Source organism: Schistocerca piceifrons, chromosome 3 (assembly GCF_021461385.2).
Source record: "Schistocerca piceifrons isolate TAMUIC-IGC-003096 chromosome 3, iqSchPice1.1, whole genome shotgun sequence".
Taxonomy (NCBI): domain Eukaryota; kingdom Metazoa; phylum Arthropoda; class Insecta; order Orthoptera; family Acrididae; genus Schistocerca; species Schistocerca piceifrons.
Window position 1 is genome coordinate 263,415,587 of NC_060140.1, and position 17,683 is coordinate 263,433,269.

General features: G+C 46.3%; 57 non-coding genes across 57 annotated transcripts; 38 read left to right on the forward strand and 19 right to left on the reverse strand.

Moving 5' to 3' along the window:
- The first annotated feature begins 212 nt into the window (after window positions 1-212).
- On the forward strand, window positions 213-284 carry Trnac-gca. The gene has a single exon. It is a non-coding gene; the product is annotated as a tRNA-Cys (tRNA).
- A 276-nt stretch (window positions 285-560) lies between these two features.
- Trnaa-cgc lies at window positions 561-632 on the reverse strand. The gene has a single exon. It is a non-coding gene; the product is annotated as a tRNA-Ala (tRNA).
- Window positions 633-750: 118 nt separating this feature from the next.
- Trnaw-cca lies at window positions 751-822 on the forward strand. The gene has a single exon. It is a non-coding gene; the product is annotated as a tRNA-Trp (tRNA).
- Window positions 823-1,141: 319 nt separating this feature from the next.
- Window positions 1,142-1,213, forward strand: Trnac-gca. Its single transcript has one exon. It is a non-coding gene; the product is annotated as a tRNA-Cys (tRNA).
- Window positions 1,214-1,489: 276 nt separating this feature from the next.
- Trnaa-cgc lies at window positions 1,490-1,561 on the reverse strand. The gene has a single exon. It is a non-coding gene; the product is annotated as a tRNA-Ala (tRNA).
- A 118-nt stretch (window positions 1,562-1,679) lies between these two features.
- On the forward strand, window positions 1,680-1,751 carry Trnaw-cca. The gene has a single exon. It is a non-coding gene; the product is annotated as a tRNA-Trp (tRNA).
- Window positions 1,752-2,070: 319 nt separating this feature from the next.
- Window positions 2,071-2,142, forward strand: Trnac-gca. Its single transcript has one exon. It is a non-coding gene; the product is annotated as a tRNA-Cys (tRNA).
- Window positions 2,143-2,418: 276 nt separating this feature from the next.
- On the reverse strand, window positions 2,419-2,490 carry Trnaa-cgc. Its single transcript has one exon. It is a non-coding gene; the product is annotated as a tRNA-Ala (tRNA).
- Window positions 2,491-2,608: 118 nt separating this feature from the next.
- Trnaw-cca lies at window positions 2,609-2,680 on the forward strand. Its single transcript has one exon. It is a non-coding gene; the product is annotated as a tRNA-Trp (tRNA).
- A 319-nt stretch (window positions 2,681-2,999) lies between these two features.
- On the forward strand, window positions 3,000-3,071 carry Trnac-gca. Its single transcript has one exon. It is a non-coding gene; the product is annotated as a tRNA-Cys (tRNA).
- Window positions 3,072-3,347: 276 nt separating this feature from the next.
- Trnaa-cgc lies at window positions 3,348-3,419 on the reverse strand. Its single transcript has one exon. It is a non-coding gene; the product is annotated as a tRNA-Ala (tRNA).
- A 118-nt stretch (window positions 3,420-3,537) lies between these two features.
- Window positions 3,538-3,609, forward strand: Trnaw-cca. Its single transcript has one exon. It is a non-coding gene; the product is annotated as a tRNA-Trp (tRNA).
- A 319-nt stretch (window positions 3,610-3,928) lies between these two features.
- Trnac-gca lies at window positions 3,929-4,000 on the forward strand. The gene has a single exon. It is a non-coding gene; the product is annotated as a tRNA-Cys (tRNA).
- A 276-nt stretch (window positions 4,001-4,276) lies between these two features.
- Window positions 4,277-4,348, reverse strand: Trnaa-cgc. The gene has a single exon. It is a non-coding gene; the product is annotated as a tRNA-Ala (tRNA).
- A 118-nt stretch (window positions 4,349-4,466) lies between these two features.
- Trnaw-cca lies at window positions 4,467-4,538 on the forward strand. The gene has a single exon. It is a non-coding gene; the product is annotated as a tRNA-Trp (tRNA).
- A 319-nt stretch (window positions 4,539-4,857) lies between these two features.
- Trnac-gca lies at window positions 4,858-4,929 on the forward strand. The gene has a single exon. It is a non-coding gene; the product is annotated as a tRNA-Cys (tRNA).
- Window positions 4,930-5,205: 276 nt separating this feature from the next.
- On the reverse strand, window positions 5,206-5,277 carry Trnaa-cgc. The gene has a single exon. It is a non-coding gene; the product is annotated as a tRNA-Ala (tRNA).
- Window positions 5,278-5,395: 118 nt separating this feature from the next.
- On the forward strand, window positions 5,396-5,467 carry Trnaw-cca. Its single transcript has one exon. It is a non-coding gene; the product is annotated as a tRNA-Trp (tRNA).
- Window positions 5,468-5,786: 319 nt separating this feature from the next.
- On the forward strand, window positions 5,787-5,858 carry Trnac-gca. The gene has a single exon. It is a non-coding gene; the product is annotated as a tRNA-Cys (tRNA).
- Window positions 5,859-6,135: 277 nt separating this feature from the next.
- Trnaa-cgc lies at window positions 6,136-6,207 on the reverse strand. Its single transcript has one exon. It is a non-coding gene; the product is annotated as a tRNA-Ala (tRNA).
- A 118-nt stretch (window positions 6,208-6,325) lies between these two features.
- On the forward strand, window positions 6,326-6,397 carry Trnaw-cca. The gene has a single exon. It is a non-coding gene; the product is annotated as a tRNA-Trp (tRNA).
- A 319-nt stretch (window positions 6,398-6,716) lies between these two features.
- Trnac-gca lies at window positions 6,717-6,788 on the forward strand. Its single transcript has one exon. It is a non-coding gene; the product is annotated as a tRNA-Cys (tRNA).
- Window positions 6,789-7,064: 276 nt separating this feature from the next.
- Trnaa-cgc lies at window positions 7,065-7,136 on the reverse strand. Its single transcript has one exon. It is a non-coding gene; the product is annotated as a tRNA-Ala (tRNA).
- A 118-nt stretch (window positions 7,137-7,254) lies between these two features.
- Window positions 7,255-7,326, forward strand: Trnaw-cca. The gene has a single exon. It is a non-coding gene; the product is annotated as a tRNA-Trp (tRNA).
- A 319-nt stretch (window positions 7,327-7,645) lies between these two features.
- Trnac-gca lies at window positions 7,646-7,717 on the forward strand. Its single transcript has one exon. It is a non-coding gene; the product is annotated as a tRNA-Cys (tRNA).
- Window positions 7,718-7,992: 275 nt separating this feature from the next.
- Trnaa-cgc lies at window positions 7,993-8,064 on the reverse strand. Its single transcript has one exon. It is a non-coding gene; the product is annotated as a tRNA-Ala (tRNA).
- Window positions 8,065-8,182: 118 nt separating this feature from the next.
- On the forward strand, window positions 8,183-8,254 carry Trnaw-cca. The gene has a single exon. It is a non-coding gene; the product is annotated as a tRNA-Trp (tRNA).
- Window positions 8,255-8,573: 319 nt separating this feature from the next.
- Trnac-gca lies at window positions 8,574-8,645 on the forward strand. The gene has a single exon. It is a non-coding gene; the product is annotated as a tRNA-Cys (tRNA).
- A 276-nt stretch (window positions 8,646-8,921) lies between these two features.
- On the reverse strand, window positions 8,922-8,993 carry Trnaa-cgc. The gene has a single exon. It is a non-coding gene; the product is annotated as a tRNA-Ala (tRNA).
- A 118-nt stretch (window positions 8,994-9,111) lies between these two features.
- Window positions 9,112-9,183, forward strand: Trnaw-cca. The gene has a single exon. It is a non-coding gene; the product is annotated as a tRNA-Trp (tRNA).
- A 319-nt stretch (window positions 9,184-9,502) lies between these two features.
- Window positions 9,503-9,574, forward strand: Trnac-gca. Its single transcript has one exon. It is a non-coding gene; the product is annotated as a tRNA-Cys (tRNA).
- Window positions 9,575-9,850: 276 nt separating this feature from the next.
- Trnaa-cgc lies at window positions 9,851-9,922 on the reverse strand. Its single transcript has one exon. It is a non-coding gene; the product is annotated as a tRNA-Ala (tRNA).
- A 118-nt stretch (window positions 9,923-10,040) lies between these two features.
- Window positions 10,041-10,112, forward strand: Trnaw-cca. Its single transcript has one exon. It is a non-coding gene; the product is annotated as a tRNA-Trp (tRNA).
- A 319-nt stretch (window positions 10,113-10,431) lies between these two features.
- Window positions 10,432-10,503, forward strand: Trnac-gca. Its single transcript has one exon. It is a non-coding gene; the product is annotated as a tRNA-Cys (tRNA).
- A 276-nt stretch (window positions 10,504-10,779) lies between these two features.
- Window positions 10,780-10,851, reverse strand: Trnaa-cgc. Its single transcript has one exon. It is a non-coding gene; the product is annotated as a tRNA-Ala (tRNA).
- Window positions 10,852-10,969: 118 nt separating this feature from the next.
- On the forward strand, window positions 10,970-11,041 carry Trnaw-cca. The gene has a single exon. It is a non-coding gene; the product is annotated as a tRNA-Trp (tRNA).
- A 319-nt stretch (window positions 11,042-11,360) lies between these two features.
- Window positions 11,361-11,432, forward strand: Trnac-gca. The gene has a single exon. It is a non-coding gene; the product is annotated as a tRNA-Cys (tRNA).
- A 276-nt stretch (window positions 11,433-11,708) lies between these two features.
- Trnaa-cgc lies at window positions 11,709-11,780 on the reverse strand. The gene has a single exon. It is a non-coding gene; the product is annotated as a tRNA-Ala (tRNA).
- A 118-nt stretch (window positions 11,781-11,898) lies between these two features.
- Trnaw-cca lies at window positions 11,899-11,970 on the forward strand. The gene has a single exon. It is a non-coding gene; the product is annotated as a tRNA-Trp (tRNA).
- Window positions 11,971-12,289: 319 nt separating this feature from the next.
- On the forward strand, window positions 12,290-12,361 carry Trnac-gca. The gene has a single exon. It is a non-coding gene; the product is annotated as a tRNA-Cys (tRNA).
- A 279-nt stretch (window positions 12,362-12,640) lies between these two features.
- On the reverse strand, window positions 12,641-12,712 carry Trnaa-cgc. The gene has a single exon. It is a non-coding gene; the product is annotated as a tRNA-Ala (tRNA).
- Window positions 12,713-12,830: 118 nt separating this feature from the next.
- Window positions 12,831-12,902, forward strand: Trnaw-cca. Its single transcript has one exon. It is a non-coding gene; the product is annotated as a tRNA-Trp (tRNA).
- Window positions 12,903-13,221: 319 nt separating this feature from the next.
- On the forward strand, window positions 13,222-13,293 carry Trnac-gca. The gene has a single exon. It is a non-coding gene; the product is annotated as a tRNA-Cys (tRNA).
- Window positions 13,294-13,570: 277 nt separating this feature from the next.
- Trnaa-cgc lies at window positions 13,571-13,642 on the reverse strand. The gene has a single exon. It is a non-coding gene; the product is annotated as a tRNA-Ala (tRNA).
- A 118-nt stretch (window positions 13,643-13,760) lies between these two features.
- Trnaw-cca lies at window positions 13,761-13,832 on the forward strand. Its single transcript has one exon. It is a non-coding gene; the product is annotated as a tRNA-Trp (tRNA).
- Window positions 13,833-14,151: 319 nt separating this feature from the next.
- Window positions 14,152-14,223, forward strand: Trnac-gca. Its single transcript has one exon. It is a non-coding gene; the product is annotated as a tRNA-Cys (tRNA).
- Window positions 14,224-14,499: 276 nt separating this feature from the next.
- On the reverse strand, window positions 14,500-14,571 carry Trnaa-cgc. Its single transcript has one exon. It is a non-coding gene; the product is annotated as a tRNA-Ala (tRNA).
- Window positions 14,572-14,689: 118 nt separating this feature from the next.
- On the forward strand, window positions 14,690-14,761 carry Trnaw-cca. Its single transcript has one exon. It is a non-coding gene; the product is annotated as a tRNA-Trp (tRNA).
- A 319-nt stretch (window positions 14,762-15,080) lies between these two features.
- Window positions 15,081-15,152, forward strand: Trnac-gca. The gene has a single exon. It is a non-coding gene; the product is annotated as a tRNA-Cys (tRNA).
- Window positions 15,153-15,429: 277 nt separating this feature from the next.
- On the reverse strand, window positions 15,430-15,501 carry Trnaa-cgc. The gene has a single exon. It is a non-coding gene; the product is annotated as a tRNA-Ala (tRNA).
- Window positions 15,502-15,619: 118 nt separating this feature from the next.
- Window positions 15,620-15,691, forward strand: Trnaw-cca. The gene has a single exon. It is a non-coding gene; the product is annotated as a tRNA-Trp (tRNA).
- Window positions 15,692-16,010: 319 nt separating this feature from the next.
- On the forward strand, window positions 16,011-16,082 carry Trnac-gca. The gene has a single exon. It is a non-coding gene; the product is annotated as a tRNA-Cys (tRNA).
- A 276-nt stretch (window positions 16,083-16,358) lies between these two features.
- Window positions 16,359-16,430, reverse strand: Trnaa-cgc. Its single transcript has one exon. It is a non-coding gene; the product is annotated as a tRNA-Ala (tRNA).
- A 118-nt stretch (window positions 16,431-16,548) lies between these two features.
- On the forward strand, window positions 16,549-16,620 carry Trnaw-cca. Its single transcript has one exon. It is a non-coding gene; the product is annotated as a tRNA-Trp (tRNA).
- Window positions 16,621-16,939: 319 nt separating this feature from the next.
- On the forward strand, window positions 16,940-17,011 carry Trnac-gca. Its single transcript has one exon. It is a non-coding gene; the product is annotated as a tRNA-Cys (tRNA).
- Window positions 17,012-17,287: 276 nt separating this feature from the next.
- On the reverse strand, window positions 17,288-17,359 carry Trnaa-cgc. Its single transcript has one exon. It is a non-coding gene; the product is annotated as a tRNA-Ala (tRNA).
- A 118-nt stretch (window positions 17,360-17,477) lies between these two features.
- Trnaw-cca lies at window positions 17,478-17,549 on the forward strand. The gene has a single exon. It is a non-coding gene; the product is annotated as a tRNA-Trp (tRNA).
- The last annotated feature ends 134 nt before the right edge of the window (window positions 17,550-17,683 follow it).

Sequence of the window (17,683 nt, forward strand, 5' to 3'; positions counted from 1 at the left end):
AGTGCAATTTTCGCGTTCTGACATTAAGGTGAAGGCGCCGACTCGCACTTTCTCCAGGCGCGAAGTGTCTAGTATTTTTGATATTTATATCGTTTAACGCTAATATATAACTGAGAGATAATGATTACGCAATATTTTGCTCGATTAGACGTCTTTAGCCAGGCAGAGTATAATATTTTTCCTTAAGTTATGGGAACGCAAAGATCGTGAATGGGGGTATAGCTCAGTCGTAGAGCATTCGACTGCAGATCGAGAGGTCCCCGGTTCAATCCCGGGTGCCCCCTTCATTTTTCAGTATCTCGAAAAAACAAATGACGATTGTCGCGGTGAGTTGCAAATACATGTTTGAGATGCACCCTGCACGCCATACCGAAGGCTTTGGAGCAACATTTCAATGGGGGGGGATCGCAGCCCAGGGTCTTGCAGGTCATCGTCCTCCCGCCATGAGGTCGAACTGTACGAAATCCACTTGCTTGGGGGAAGAATCTTGTACACTGAATTTTGTAGAATATGGTGATAGGCAAAAGTTTTCATGTACTGCTGCACGGAGAAACAAAAATTGGAGGAGCTGGGATTTGAACCCAGGACTTTCTGCATGCGAAGCAGACACTCTACCACTGAGTTACACCCCCGCCAGAGCAAGTACATCCGGGACGAGTGTCTCGTGGATCCTACTGTCATTATTTCTTAGGTTTGAACGGTACAGTAAGTGTTCGAGGAACCTATTCATGACAAGACCTAAGCAGCGTCGACTCCGTGGCGCAACGGTAGCGCGTCTGACTCCAGATCAGAAGGTTGCGTGTTCAAATCACGTCGGGGTCACAATGAAATTTTCGTTTACGAAAGCCATAGGCGAGTATGTCAGTTTAATCAGATACCAAACGATTACGGAGAACGGACGAACAGAACTTGCTTGAAAAAAAGCTACTAGTGCAATTTTCGCGTTCTGACATTAAGGTGAAGGCGCCGACTCGCACTTTCTCCAGGCGCGAAGTGTCTAGTATTTTTGATATTTATATCGTTTAACGCTAATATATAACTGAGAGATAATGATTACGCAATATTTTGCTCGATTAGACGTCTTTAGCCAGGCAGAGTATAATATTTTTCCTTAAGTTATGGGAACGCAAAGATCGTGAATGGGGGTATAGCTCAGTCGTAGAGCATTCGACTGCAGATCGAGAGGTCCCCGGTTCAATCCCGGGTGCCCCCTTCATTTTTCAGTATCTCGAAAAAACAAATGACGATTGTCGCGGTGAGTTGCAAATACATGTTTGAGATGCACCCTGCACGCCATACCGAAGGCTTTGGAGCAACATTTCAATGGGGGGGGATCGCAGCCCAGGGTCTTGCAGGTCATCGTCCTCCCGCCATGAGGTCGAACTGTACGAAATCCACTTGCTTGGGGGAAGAATCTTGTACACTGAATTTTGTAGAATATGGTGATAGGCAAAAGTTTTCATGTACTGCTGCACGGAGAAACAAAAATTGGAGGAGCTGGGATTTGAACCCAGGACTTTCTGCATGCGAAGCAGACACTCTACCACTGAGTTACACCCCCGCCAGAGCAAGTACATCCGGGACGAGTGTCTCGTGGATCCTACTGTCATTATTTCTTAGGTTTGAACGGTACAGTAAGTGTTCGAGGAACCTATTCATGACAAGACCTAAGCAGCGTCGACTCCGTGGCGCAACGGTAGCGCGTCTGACTCCAGATCAGAAGGTTGCGTGTTCAAATCACGTCGGGGTCACAATGAAATTTTCGTTTACGAAAGCCATAGGCGAGTATGTCAGTTTAATCAGATACCAAACGATTACGGAGAACGGACGAACAGAACTTGCTTGAAAAAAAGCTACTAGTGCAATTTTCGCGTTCTGACATTAAGGTGAAGGCGCCGACTCGCACTTTCTCCAGGCGCGAAGTGTCTAGTATTTTTGATATTTATATCGTTTAACGCTAATATATAACTGAGAGATAATGATTACGCAATATTTTGCTCGATTAGACGTCTTTAGCCAGGCAGAGTATAATATTTTTCCTTAAGTTATGGGAACGCAAAGATCGTGAATGGGGGTATAGCTCAGTCGTAGAGCATTCGACTGCAGATCGAGAGGTCCCCGGTTCAATCCCGGGTGCCCCCTTCATTTTTCAGTATCTCGAAAAAACAAATGACGATTGTCGCGGTGAGTTGCAAATACATGTTTGAGATGCACCCTGCACGCCATACCGAAGGCTTTGGAGCAACATTTCAATGGGGGGGGATCGCAGCCCAGGGTCTTGCAGGTCATCGTCCTCCCGCCATGAGGTCGAACTGTACGAAATCCACTTGCTTGGGGGAAGAATCTTGTACACTGAATTTTGTAGAATATGGTGATAGGCAAAAGTTTTCATGTACTGCTGCACGGAGAAACAAAAATTGGAGGAGCTGGGATTTGAACCCAGGACTTTCTGCATGCGAAGCAGACACTCTACCACTGAGTTACACCCCCGCCAGAGCAAGTACATCCGGGACGAGTGTCTCGTGGATCCTACTGTCATTATTTCTTAGGTTTGAACGGTACAGTAAGTGTTCGAGGAACCTATTCATGACAAGACCTAAGCAGCGTCGACTCCGTGGCGCAACGGTAGCGCGTCTGACTCCAGATCAGAAGGTTGCGTGTTCAAATCACGTCGGGGTCACAATGAAATTTTCGTTTACGAAAGCCATAGGCGAGTATGTCAGTTTAATCAGATACCAAACGATTACGGAGAACGGACGAACAGAACTTGCTTGAAAAAAAGCTACTAGTGCAATTTTCGCGTTCTGACATTAAGGTGAAGGCGCCGACTCGCACTTTCTCCAGGCGCGAAGTGTCTAGTATTTTTGATATTTATATCGTTTAACGCTAATATATAACTGAGAGATAATGATTACGCAATATTTTGCTCGATTAGACGTCTTTAGCCAGGCAGAGTATAATATTTTTCCTTAAGTTATGGGAACGCAAAGATCGTGAATGGGGGTATAGCTCAGTCGTAGAGCATTCGACTGCAGATCGAGAGGTCCCCGGTTCAATCCCGGGTGCCCCCTTCATTTTTCAGTATCTCGAAAAAACAAATGACGATTGTCGCGGTGAGTTGCAAATACATGTTTGAGATGCACCCTGCACGCCATACCGAAGGCTTTGGAGCAACATTTCAATGGGGGGGGATCGCAGCCCAGGGTCTTGCAGGTCATCGTCCTCCCGCCATGAGGTCGAACTGTACGAAATCCACTTGCTTGGGGGAAGAATCTTGTACACTGAATTTTGTAGAATATGGTGATAGGCAAAAGTTTTCATGTACTGCTGCACGGAGAAACAAAAATTGGAGGAGCTGGGATTTGAACCCAGGACTTTCTGCATGCGAAGCAGACACTCTACCACTGAGTTACACCCCCGCCAGAGCAAGTACATCCGGGACGAGTGTCTCGTGGATCCTACTGTCATTATTTCTTAGGTTTGAACGGTACAGTAAGTGTTCGAGGAACCTATTCATGACAAGACCTAAGCAGCGTCGACTCCGTGGCGCAACGGTAGCGCGTCTGACTCCAGATCAGAAGGTTGCGTGTTCAAATCACGTCGGGGTCACAATGAAATTTTCGTTTACGAAAGCCATAGGCGAGTATGTCAGTTTAATCAGATACCAAACGATTACGGAGAACGGACGAACAGAACTTGCTTGAAAAAAAGCTACTAGTGCAATTTTCGCGTTCTGACATTAAGGTGAAGGCGCCGACTCGCACTTTCTCCAGGCGCGAAGTGTCTAGTATTTTTGATATTTATATCGTTTAACGCTAATATATAACTGAGAGATAATGATTACGCAATATTTTGCTCGATTAGACGTCTTTAGCCAGGCAGAGTATAATATTTTTCCTTAAGTTATGGGAACGCAAAGATCGTGAATGGGGGTATAGCTCAGTCGTAGAGCATTCGACTGCAGATCGAGAGGTCCCCGGTTCAATCCCGGGTGCCCCCTTCATTTTTCAGTATCTCGAAAAAACAAATGACGATTGTCGCGGTGAGTTGCAAATACATGTTTGAGATGCACCCTGCACGCCATACCGAAGGCTTTGGAGCAACATTTCAATGGGGGGGGATCGCAGCCCAGGGTCTTGCAGGTCATCGTCCTCCCGCCATGAGGTCGAACTGTACGAAATCCACTTGCTTGGGGGAAGAATCTTGTACACTGAATTTTGTAGAATATGGTGATAGGCAAAAGTTTTCATGTACTGCTGCACGGAGAAACAAAAATTGGAGGAGCTGGGATTTGAACCCAGGACTTTCTGCATGCGAAGCAGACACTCTACCACTGAGTTACACCCCCGCGAGAGCAAGTACATCCGGGACGAGTGTCTCGTGGATCCTACTGTCATTATTTCTTAGGTTTGAACGGTACAGTAAGTGTTCGAGGAACCTATTCATGACAAGACCTAAGCAGCGTCGACTCCGTGGCGCAACGGTAGCGCGTCTGACTCCAGATCAGAAGGTTGCGTGTTCAAATCACGTCGGGGTCACAATGAAATTTTCGTTTACGAAAGCCATAGGCGAGTATGTCAGTTTAATCAGATACCAAACGATTACGGAGAACGGACGAACAGAACTTGCTTGAAAAAAAGCTACTAGTGCAATTTTCGCGTTCTGACATTAAGGTGAAGGCGCCGACTCGCACTTTCTCCAGGCGCGAAGTGTCTAGTATTTTTGATATTTATATCGTTTAACGCTAATATATAACTGAGAGATAATGATTACGCAATATTTTGCTCGATTAGACGTCTTTAGCCAGGCAGAGTATAATATTTTTCCTTAAGTTATGGGAACGCAAAGATCGTGAATGGGGGTATAGCTCAGTCGTAGAGCATTCGACTGCAGATCGAGAGGTCCCCGGTTCAATCCCGGGTGCCCCCTTCATTTTTCAGTATCTCGAAAAAACAAATGACGATTGTCGCGGTGAGTTGCAAATACATGTTTGAGATGCACCCTGCACGCCATACCGAAGGCTTTGGAGCAACATTTCAATGGGGGGGGATCGCAGCCCAGGGTCTTGCAGGTCATCGTCCTCCCGCCATGAGGTCGAACTGTACGAAATCCACTTGCTTGGGGGAAGAATCTTGTACACTGAATTTTGTAGAATATGGTGATAGGCAAAAGTTTTCATGTACTGCTGCACGGAGAAACAAAAATTGGAGGAGCTGGGATTTGAACCCAGGACTTTCTGCATGCGAAGGAGACACTCTACCACTGAGTTACACCCCCGCCAGAGCAAGTACATCCGGGACGAGTGTCTCGTGGATCCTACTGTCATTATTTCTTAGGTTTGAACGGTACAGTAAGTGTTCGAGGAACCGATTCATGACAAGACCTAAGCAGCGTCGACTCCGTGGCGCAACGGTAGCGCGTCTGACTCCAGATCAGAAGGTTGCGTGTTCAAATCACGTCGGGGTCACAATGAAATTTTCGTTTACGAAAGCCATAGGCGAGTATGTCAGTTTAATCAGATACCAAACGATTACGGAGAACGGACGAACAGAACTTGCTTGAAAAAAAGCTACTAGTGCAATTTTCGCGTTCTGACATTAAGGTGAAGGCGCCGACTCGCACTTTCTCCAGGCGCGAAGTGTCTAGTATTTTTGATATTTATATCGTTTAACGCTAATATATAACTGAGAGATAATGATTACGCAATATTTTGCTCGATTAGACGTCTTTAGCCAGGCAGAGTATAATATTTTTCCTTAAGTTATGGGAACGCAAAGATCGTGAATGGGGGTATAGCTCAGTCGTAGAGCATTCGACTGCAGATCGAGAGGTCCCCGGTTCAATCCCGGGTGCCCCCTTCATTTTTCAGTATCTCGAAAAAACAAATGACGATTGTCGCGGTGAGTTGCAAATACATGTTTGAGATGCACCCTGCACGCCATACCGAAGGCTTTGGAGCAACATTTCAATGGGGGGGGGATCGCAGCCCAGGGTCTTGCAGGTCATCGTCCTCCCGCCATGAGGTCGAACTGTACGAAATCCACTTGCTTGGGGGAAGAATCTTGTACACTGAATTTTGTAGAATATGGTGATAGGCAAAAGTTTTCATGTACTGCTGCACGGAGAAACAAAAATTGGAGGAGCTGGGATTTGAACCCAGGACTTTCTGCATGCGAAGCAGACACTCTACCACTGAGTTACACCCCCGCCAGAGCAAGTACATCCGGGACGAGTGTCTCGTGGATCCTACTGTCATTATTTCTTAGGTTTGAACGGTACAGTAAGTGTTCGAGGAACCTATTCATGACAAGACCTAAGCAGCGTCGACTCCGTGGCGCAACGGTAGCGCGTCTGACTCCAGATCAGAAGGTTGCGTGTTCAAATCACGTCGGGGTCACAATGAAATTTTCGTTTACGAAAGCCATAGGCGAGTATGTCAGTTTAATCAGATACCAAACGATTACGGAGAACGGACGAACAGAACTTGCTTGAAAAAAAGCTACTAGTGCAATTTTCGCGTTCTGACATTAAGGTGAAGGCGCCGACTCGCACTTTCTCCAGGCGCGAAGTGTCTAGTATTTTTGATATTTATATCGTTTAACGCTAATATATAACTGAGAGATAATGATTACGCAATATTTTGCTCGATTAGACGTCTTTAGCCAGGCAGAGTATAATATTTTTCCTTAAGTTATGGGAACGCAAAGATCGTGAATGGGGGTATAGCTCAGTCGTAGAGCATTCGACTGCAGATCGAGAGGTCCCCGGTTCAATCCCGGGTGCCCCCTTCATTTTTCAGTATCTCGAAAAAACAAATGACGATTGTCGCGGTGAGTTGCAAATACATGTTTGAGATGCACCCTGCACGCCATACCGAAGGCTTTGGAGCAACATTTCAATGGGGGGGGATCGCAGCCCAGGGTCTTGCAGGTCATCGTCCTCCCGCCATGAGGTCGAACTGTACGAAATCCACTTGCTTGGGGGAAGAATCTTGTACACTGAATTTTGTAGAATATGGTGATAGGCAAAAGTTTTCATGTACTGCTGCACGGAGAAACAAAAATTGGAGGAGCTGGGATTTGAACCCAGGACTTTCTGCATGCGAAGCAGACACTCTACCACTGAGTTACACCCCCGCGAGAGCAAGTACATCCGGGACGAGTGTCTCGTGGATCTTACTGTCATTATTTCTTAGGTTTGAACGGTACAGTAAGTGTTCGAGGAACCTATTCATGACAAGACCTAAGCAGCGTCGACTCCGTGGCGCAACGGTAGCGCGTCTGACTCCAGATCAGAAGGTTGCGTGTTCAAATCACGTCGGGGTCACAATGAAATTTTCGTTTACGAAAGCCATAGGCGAGTATGTCAGTTTAATCAGATACCAAACGATTACGGAGAACGGACGAACAGAACTTGCTTGAAAAAAAGCTACTAGTGCAATTTTCGCGTTCTGACATTAAGGTGAAGGCGCCGACTCGCACTTTCTCCAGGCGCGAAGTGTCTAGTATTTTTGATATTTATATCGTTTAACGCTAATATATAACTGAGAGATAATGATTACGCAATATTTTGCTCGATTAGACGTCTTTAGCCAGGCAGAGTATAATATTTTTCCTTAAGTTATGGGAACGCAAAGATCGTGAATGGGGGTATAGCTCAGTCGTAGAGCATTCGACTGCAGATCGAGAGGTCCCCGGTTCAATCCCGGGTGCCCCCTTCATTTTTCAGTATCTCGAAAAAACAAATGACGATTGTCGCGGTGAGTTGCAAATACATGTTTGAGATGCACCCTGCACGCCATACCGAAGGCTTTGGAGCAACATTTCAATGGGGGGGATCGCAGCCCAGGGTCTTGCAGGTCATCGTCCTCCCGCCATGAGGTCGAACTGTACGAAATCCACTTGCTTGGGGGAAGAATCTTGTACACTGAATTTTGTAGAATATGGTGATAGGCAAAAGTTTTCATGTACTGCTGCACGGAGAAACAAAAATTGGAGGAGCTGGGATTTGAACCCAGGACTTTCTGCATGCGAAGCAGACACTCTACCACTGAGTTACACCCCCGCCAGAGCAAGTACATCCGGGACGAGTGTCTCGTGGATCCTACTGTCATTATTTCTTAGGTTTGAACGGTACAGTAAGTGTTCGAGGAACCTATTCATGACAAGACCTAAGCAGCGTCGACTCCGTGGCGCAACGGTAGCGCGTCTGACTCCAGATCAGAAGGTTGCGTGTTCAAATCACGTCGGGGTCACAATGAAATTTTCGTTTACGAAAGCCATAGGCGAGTATGTCAGTTTAATCAGATACCAAACGATTACGGAGAACGGACGAACAGAACTTGCTTGAAAAAAAGCTACTAGTGCAATTTTCGCGTTCTGACATTAAGGTGAAGGCGCCGACTCGCACTTTCTCCAGGCGCGAAGTGTCTAGTATTTTTGATATTTATATCGTTTAACGCTAATATATAACTGAGAGATAATGATTACGCAATATTTTGCTCGATTAGACGTCTTTAGCCAGGCAGAGTATAATATTTTTCCTTAAGTTATGGGAACGCAAAGATCGTGAATGGGGGTATAGCTCAGTCGTAGAGCATTCGACTGCAGATCGAGAGGTCCCCGGTTCAATCCCGGGTGCCCCCTTCATTTTTCAGTATCTCGAAAAAACAAATGACGATTGTCGCGGTGAGTTGCAAATACATGTTTGAGATGCACCCTGCACGCCATACCGAAGGCTTTGGAGCAACATTTCAATGGGGGGGGATCGCAGCCCAGGGTCTTGCAGGTCATCGTCCTCCCGCCATGAGGTCGAACTGTACGAAATCCACTTGCTTGGGGGAAGAATCTTGTACACTGAATTTTGTAGAATATGGTGATAGGCAAAAGTTTTCATGTACTGCTGCACGGAGAAACAAAAATTGGAGGAGCTGGGATTTGAACCCAGGACTTTCTGCATGCGAAGCAGACACTCTACCACTGAGTTACACCCCCGCGAGAGCAAGTACATCCGGGACGAGTGTCTCGTGGATCCTACTGTCATTATTTCTTAGGTTTGAACGGTACAGTAAGTGTTCGAGGAACCTATTCATGACAAGACCTAAGCAGCGTCGACTCCGTGGCGCAACGGTAGCGCGTCTGACTCCAGATCAGAAGGTTGCGTGTTCAAATCACGTCGGGGTCACAATGAAATTTTCGTTTACGAAAGCCATAGGCGAGTATGTCAGTTTAATCAGATACCAAACGATTACGGAGAACGGACGAACAGAACTTGCTTGAAAAAAAGCTACTAGTGCAATTTTCGCGTTCTGACATTAAGGTGAAGGCGCCGACTCGCACTTTCTCCAGGCGCGAAGTGTCTAGTGTTTTTGATATTTATATCGTTTAACGCTAATATATAACTGAGAGATAATGATTACGCAATATTTTGCTCGATTAGACGTCTTTAGCCAGGCAGAGTATAATATTTTTCCTTAAGTTATGGGAACGCAAAGATCGTGAATGGGGGTATAGCTCAGTCGTAGAGCATTCGACTGCAGATCGAGAGGTCCCCGGTTCAATCCCGGGTGCCCCCTTCATTTTTCAGTATCTCGAAAAAACAAATGACGATTGTCGCGGTGAGTTGCAAATACATGTTTGAGATGCACCCTGCACGCCATACCGAAGGCTTTGGAGCAACATTTCAATGGGGGGGGATCGCAGCCCAGGGTCTTGCAGGTCATCGTCCTCCCGCCATGAGGTCGAACTGTACGAAATCCACTTGCTTGGGGGAAGAATCTTGTACACTGAATTTTGTAGAATATGGTGATAGGCAAAAGTTTTCATGTACTGCTGCACGGAGAAACAAAGATTGGAGGAGCTGGGATTTGAACCCAGGACTTTCTGCATGCGAAGCAGACACTCTACCACTGAGTTACACCCCCGCCAGAGCAAGTACATCCGGGACGAGTGTCTCGTGGATCCTACTGTCATTATTTCTTAGGTTTGAACGGTACAGTAAGTGTTCGAGGAACCTATTCATGACAAGACCTAAGCAGCGTCGACTCCGTGGCGCAACGGTAGCGCGTCTGACTCCAGATCAGAAGGTTGCGTGTTCAAATCACGTCGGGGTCACAATGAAATTTTCGTTTACGAAAGCCATAGGCGAGTATGTCAGTTTAATCAGATACCAAACGATTACGGAGAACGGACGAACAGAACTTGCTTGAAAAAAAGCTACTAGTGCAATTTTCGCGTTCTGACATTAAGGTGAAGGCGCCGACTCGCACTTTCTCCAGGCGCGAAGTGTCTAGTATTTTTGATATTTATATCGTTTAACGCTAATATATAACTGAGAGATAATGATTACGCAATATTTTGCTCGATTAGACGTCTTTAGCCAGGCAGAGTATAATATTTTTCCTTAAGTTATGGGAACGCAAAGATCGTGAATGGGGGTATAGCTCAGTCGTAGAGCATTCGACTGCAGATCGAGAGGTCCCCGGTTCAATCCCGGGTGCCCCCTTCATTTTTCAGTATCTCGAAAAAACAAATGACGATTGTCGCGGTGAGTTGCAAATACATGTTTGAGATGCACCCTGCACGCCATACCGAAGGCTTTGGAGCAACATTTCAATGGGGGGGGATCGCAGCCCAGGGTCTTGCAGGTCATCGTCCTCCCGCCATGAGGTCGAACTGTACGAAATCCACTTGCTTGGGGGAAGAATCTTGTACACTGAATTTTGTAGAATATGGTGATAGGCAAAAGTTTTCATGTACTGCTGCACGGAGAAACAAAAATTGGAGGAGCTGGGATTTGAACCCAGGACTTTCTGCATGCGAAGCAGACACTCTACCACTGAGTTACACCCCCGCCAGAGCAAGTACATCCGGGACGAGTGTCTCGTGGATCCTACTGTCATTATTTCTTAGGTTTGAACGGTACAGTAAGTGTTCGAGGAACCTATTCATGACAAGACCTAAGCAGCGTCGACTCCGTGGCGCAACGGTAGCGCGTCTGACTCCAGATCAGAAGGTTGCGTGTTCAAATCACGTCGGGGTCACAATGAAATTTTCGTTTACGAAAGCCATAGGCGAGTATGTCAGTTTAATCAGATACCAAACGATTACGGAGAACGGACGAACAGAACTTGCTTGAAAAAAAGCTACTAGTGCAATTTTCGCGTTCTGACATTAAGGTGAAGGCGCCGACTCGCACTTTCTCCAGGCGCGAAGTGTCTAGTATTTTTGATATTTATATCGTTTAACGCTAATATATAACTGAGAGATAATGATTACGCAATATTTTGCTCGATTAGACGTCTTTAGCCAGGCAGAGTATAATATTTTTCCTTAAGTTATGGGAACGCAAAGATCGTGAATGGGGGTATAGCTCAGTCGTAGAGCATTCGACTGCAGATCGAGAGGTCCCCGGTTCAATCCCGGGTGCCCCCTTCATTTTTCAGTATCTCGAAAAAACAAATGACGATTGTCGCGGTGAGTTGCAAATACATGTTTGAGATGCACCCTGCACGCCATACCGAAGGCTTTGGAGCAACATTTCAATGGGGGGGGATCGCAGCCCAGGGTCTTGCAGGTCATCGTCCTCCCGCCATGAGGTCGAACTGTACGAAATCCACTTGCTTGGGGGAAGAATCTTGTACACTGAATTTTGTAGAATATGGTGATAGGCAAAAGTTTTCATGTACTGCTGCACGGAGAAACAAAAATTGGAGGAGCTGGGATTTGAACCCAGGACTTTCTGCATGCGAAGCAGACACTCTACCACTGAGTTACACCCCCGCCAGAGCAAGTACATCCGGGACGAGTGTCTCGTGGATCCTACTGTCATTATTTCTTAGGTTTGAACGGTACAGTAAGTGTTCGAGGAACCTATTCATGACAAGACCTAAGCAGCGTCGACTCCGTGGCGCAACGGTAGCGCGTCTGACTCCAGATCAGAAGATTGCGTGTTCAAATCACGTCGGGGTCACAATGAAATTTTCGTTTACGAAAGCCATAGGCGAGTATGTCAGTTTAATCAGATACCAAACGATTACGGAGAACGGACGAACAGAACTTGCTTGAAAAAAAGCTACTAGTGCAATTTTCGCGTTCTGACATTAAGGTGAAGGCGCCGACTCGCACTTTCTCCAGGCGCGAAGTGTCTAGTATTTTTGATATTTATATCGTTTAACGCTAATATATAACTGAGAGATAATGATTACGCAATATTTTGCTCGATTAGACGTCTTTAGCCAGGCAGAGTATAATATTTTTCCTTAAGTTATGGGAACGCAAAGATCGTGAATGGGGGTATAGCTCAGTCGTAGAGCATTCGACTGCAGATCGAGAGGTCCCCGGTTCAATCCCGGGTGCCCCCTTCATTTTTCAGTATCTCGAAAAAACAAATGACGATTGTCGCGGTGAGTTGCAAATACATGTTTGAGATGCACCCTGCACGCCATACCGAAGGCTTTGGAGCAACATTTCAATGGGGGGGGGGGATCGCAGCCCAGGGTCTTGCAGGTCATCGTCCTCCCGCCATGAGGTCGAACTGTACGAAATCCACTTGCTTGGGGGAAGAATCTTGTACACTGAATTTTGTAGAATATGGTGATAGGCAAAAGTTTTCATGTACTGCTGCACGGAGAAACAAAAATTGGAGGAGCTGGGATTTGAACCCAGGACTTTCTGCATGCGAAGCAGACACTCTACCACTGAGTTACACCCCCGCCAGAGCAAGTACATCCGGGACGAGTGTCTCGTGGATCCTACTGTCATTATTTCTTAGGTTTGAACGGTACAGTAAGTGTTCGAGGAACCTATTCATGACAAGACCTAAGCAGCGTCGACTCCGTGGCGCAACGGTAGCGCGTCTGACTCCAGATCAGAAGGTTGCGTGTTCAAATCACGTCGGGGTCACAATGAAATTTTCGTTTACGAAAGCCATAGGCGAGTATGTCAGTTTAATCAGATACCAAACGATTACGGAGAACGGACGAACAGAACTTGCTTGAAAAAAAGCTACTAGTGCAATTTTCGCGTTCTGACATTAAGGTGAAGGCGCCGACTCGCACTTTCTCCAGGCGCGAAGTGTCTAGTATTTTTGATATTTATATCGTTTAACGCTAATATATAACTGAGAGATAATGATTACGCAATATTTTGCTCGATTAGACGTCTTTAGCCAGGCAGAGTATAATATTTTTCCTTAAGTTATGGGAACGCAAAGATCGTGAATGGGGGTATAGCTCAGTCGTAGAGCATTCGACTGCAGATCGAGAGGTCCCCGGTTCAATCCCGGGTGCCCCCTTCATTTTTCAGTATCTCGAAAAAACAAATGACGATTGTCGCGGTGAGTTGCAAATACATGTTTGAGATGCACCCTGCACGCCATACCGAAGGCTTTGGAGCAACATTTCAATGGGGGGGGGATCGCAGCCCAGGGTCTTGCAGGTCATCGTCCTCCCGCCATGAGGTCGAACTGTACGAAATCCACTTGCTTGGGGGAAGAATCTTGTACACTGAATTTTGTAGAATATGGTGATAGGCAAAAGTTTTCATGTACTGCTGCACGGAGAAACAAAAATTGGAGGAGCTGGGATTTGAACCCAGGACTTTCTGCATGCGAAGCAGACACTCTACCACTGAGTTACACCCCCGCCAGAGCAAGTACATCCGGGACGAGTGTCTCGTGGATCCTACTGTCATTATTTCTTAGGTTTGAACGGTACAGTAAGTGTTCGAGGAACCTATTCATGACAAGACCTAAGCAGCGTCGACTCCGTGGCGCAACGGTAGCGCGTCTGACTCCAGATCAGAAGGTTGCGTGTTCAAATCACGTCGGGGTCACAATGAAATTTTCGTTTACGAAAGCCATAGGCGAGTATGTCAGTTTAATCAGATACCAAACGATTACGGAGAACGGACGAACAGAACTTGCTTGAAAAAAAGCTACTAGTGCAATTTTCGCGTTCTGACATTAAGGTGAAGGCGCCGACTCGCACTTTCTCCAGGCGCGAAGTGTCTAGTATTTTTGATATTTATATCGTTTAACGCTAATATATAACTGAGAGATAATGATTACGCAATATTTTGCTCGATTAGACGTCTTTAGCCAGGCAGAGTATAATATTTTGCCTTAAGTTATGGGAACGCAAAGATCGTGAATGGGGGTATAGCTCAGTCGTAGAGCATTCGACTGCAGATCGAGAGGTCCCCGGTTCAATCCCGGGTGCCCCCTTCATTTTTCAGTATCTCGAAAAAACAAATGACGATTGTCGCGGTGAGTTGCAAATACATGTTTGAGATGCACCCTGCACGCCATACCGAAGGCTTTGGAGCAACATTTCAATGGGGGGGGATCGCAGCCCAGGGTCTTGCAGGTCATCGTCCTCCCGCCATGAGGTCGAACTGTACGAAATCCACTTGCTTGGGGGAAGAATCTTGTACACTGAATTTTGTAGAATATGGTGATAGGCAAAAGTTTTCATGTACTGCTGCACGGAGAAACAAAAATTGGAGGAGCTGGGATTTGAACCCAGGACTTTCTGCATGCGAAGCAGACACTCTACCACTGAGTTACACCCCCGCCAGAGCAAGTACATCCGGGACGAGTGTCTCGTGGATCCTACTGTCATTATTTCTTAGGTTTGAACGGTACAGTAAGTGTTCGAGGAACCTATTCATGACAAGACCTAAGCAGCGTCGACTCCGTGGCGCAACGGTAGCGCGTCTGACTCCAGATCAGAAGGTTGCGTGTTCAAATCACGTCGGGGTCACAATGAAATTTTCGTTTACGAAAGCCATAGGCGAGTATGTCAGTTTAATCAGATACCAAACGATTACGGAGAACGGACGAACAGAACTTGCTTGAAAAAAAGCTACTAGTGCAATTTTCGCGTTCTGACATTAAGGTGAAGGCGCCGACTCGCACTTTCTCCAGGCGCGAAGTGTCTAGTATTTTTGATATTTATATCGTTTAACGCTAATATATAACTGAGAGATAATGATTACGCAATATTTTGCTCGATTAGACGTCTTTAGCCAGGCAGAGTATAATATTTTTCCTTAAGTTATGGGAACGCAAAGATCGTGAATGGGGGTATAGCTCAGTCGTAGAGCATTCGACTGCAGATCGAGAGGTCCCCGGTTCAATCCCGGGTGCCCCCTTCATTTTTCAGTATCTCGAAAAAACAAATGACGATTGTCGCGGTGAGTTGCAAATACATGTTTGAGATGCACCCTGCACGCCATACCGAAGGCTTTGGAGCAACATTTCAATGGGGGGGGGATCGCAGCCCAGGGTCTTGCAGGTCATCGTCCTCCCGCCATGAGGTCGAACTGTACGAAATCCACTTGCTTGGGGGAAGAATCTTGTACACTGAATTTTGTAGAATATGGTGATAGGCAAAAGTTTTCATGTACTGCTGCACGGAGAAACAAAAATTGGAGGAGCTGGGATTTGAACCCAGGACTTTCTGCATGCGAAGCAGACACTCTACCACTGAGTTACACCCCCGCCAGAGCAAGTACATCCGGGACGAGTGTCTCGTGGATCCTACTGTCATTATTTCTTAGGTTTGAACGGTACAGTAAGTGTTCGAGGAACCTATTCATGACAAGACCTAAGCAGCGTCGACTCCGTGGCGCAACGGTAGCGCGTCTGACTCCAGATCAGAAGGTTGCGTGTTCAAATCACGTCGGGGTCACAATGAAATTTTCGTTTACGAAAGCCATAGGCGAGTATGTCAGTTTAATCAGATACCAAACGATTACGGAGAACGGACGAACAGAACTTGCTTGAAAAAAAGCTACTAGTGCAATTTTCGCGTTCTGACATTAAGGTGAAGGCGCCGACTCGCACTTTCTCCAGGCGCGAAGTGTCTAGTATTTTTGATATTTATATCGTTTAACGCTAATATATAACTGAGAGATAATGATTACGCAATATTTTGCTCGATTAGACGTCTTTAGCCAGGCAGAGTATAATATTTTTCCTTAAGTTATGGGAACGCAAAGATCGTGAATGGGGGTATAGCTCAGTCGTAGAGCATTCGACTGCAGATCGAGAGGTCCCCGGTTCAATCCCGGGTGCCCCCTTCATTTTTCAGTATCTCGAAAAAACAAATGACGATTGTCGCGGTGAGTTGCAAATACATGTTTGAGATGCACCCTGCACGCCATACCGAAGGCTTTGGAGCAACATTTCAATGGGGGGGGATCGCAGCCCAGGGTCTTGCAGGTCATCGTCCTCCCGCCATGAGGTCGAACTGTACGAAATCCACTTGCTTGGGGGAAGAATCTTGTACACTGAATTTTGTAGAATATGGTGATAGGCAAAAGTTTTCATGTACTGCTGCACGGAGAAACAAAAATTGGAGGAGCTGGGATTTGAACCCAGGACTTTCTGCATGCGAAGCAGACACTCTACCACTGAGTTACACCCCCGCCAGAGCAAGTACATCCGGGACGAGTGTCTCGTGGATCCTACTGTCATTATTTCTTAGGTTTGAACGGTACAGTAAGTGTTCGAGGAACCTATTCATGACAAGACCTAAGCAGCGTCGACTCCGTGGCGCAACGGTAGCGCGTCTGACTCCAGATCAGAAGGTTGCGTGTTCAAATCACGTCGGGGTCACAATGAAATTTTCGTTTACGAAAGCCATAGGCGAGTATGTCAGTTTAATCAGATACCAAACGATTACGGAGAACGGACGAACAGAACTTGCTTGAAAAAAAGCTACTAGTGCAATTTTCGCGTTCTGACATTAAGGTGAAGGCGCCGACTCGCACTTTCTCCAGGCGCGAAGTGTCTAGTATTTTTGATATTTATATCGTTTAACGCTAATATATAACTGAGAGATAATGATTACGCAATATTTTGCTCGATTAGACGTCTTTAGCCAGGCAGAGTATAATATTTTTCCTTAAGTTATGGGAACGCAAAGATCGTGAATGGGGGTATAGCTCAGTCGTAGAGCATTCGACTGCAGATCGAGAGGTCCCCGGTTCAATCCCGGGTGCCCCCTTCATTTTTCAGTATCTCGAAAAAACAAATGACGATTGTCGCGGTGAGTTGCAAATACATGTTTGAGATGCACCCTGCACGCCATACCGAAGGCTTTGGAGCAACATTTCAATGGGGGGGGATCGCAGCCCAGGGTCTTGCAGGTCATCGTCCTCCCGCCATGAGGTCGAACTGTACGAAATCCACTTGCTTGGGGGAAGAATCTTGTACACTGAATTTTGTAGAATATGGTGATAGGCAAAAGTTTTCATGTACTGCTGCACGGAGAAACAAAAATTGGAGGAGCTGGGATTTGAACCCAGGACTTTCTGCATGCGAAGCAGACACTCTACCACTGAGTTACACCCCCGCCAGAGCAAGTACATCCGGGACGAGTGTCTCGTGGATCCTACTGTCATTATTTCTTAGGTTTGAACGGTACAGTAAGTGTTCGAGGAACCTATTCATGACAAGACCTAAGCAGCGTCGACTCCGTGGCGCAACGGTAGCGCGTCTGACTCCAGATCAGAAGGTTGCGTGTTCAAATCACGTCGGGGTCACAATGAAATTTTCGTTTACGAAAGCCATAGGCGAGTATGTCAGTTTAATCAGATACCAAACGATTACGGAGAACGGACGAACAGAACTTGCTTGAAAAAAAGCTACTAGTGCAATTTTCGCGTTCTGACATTAA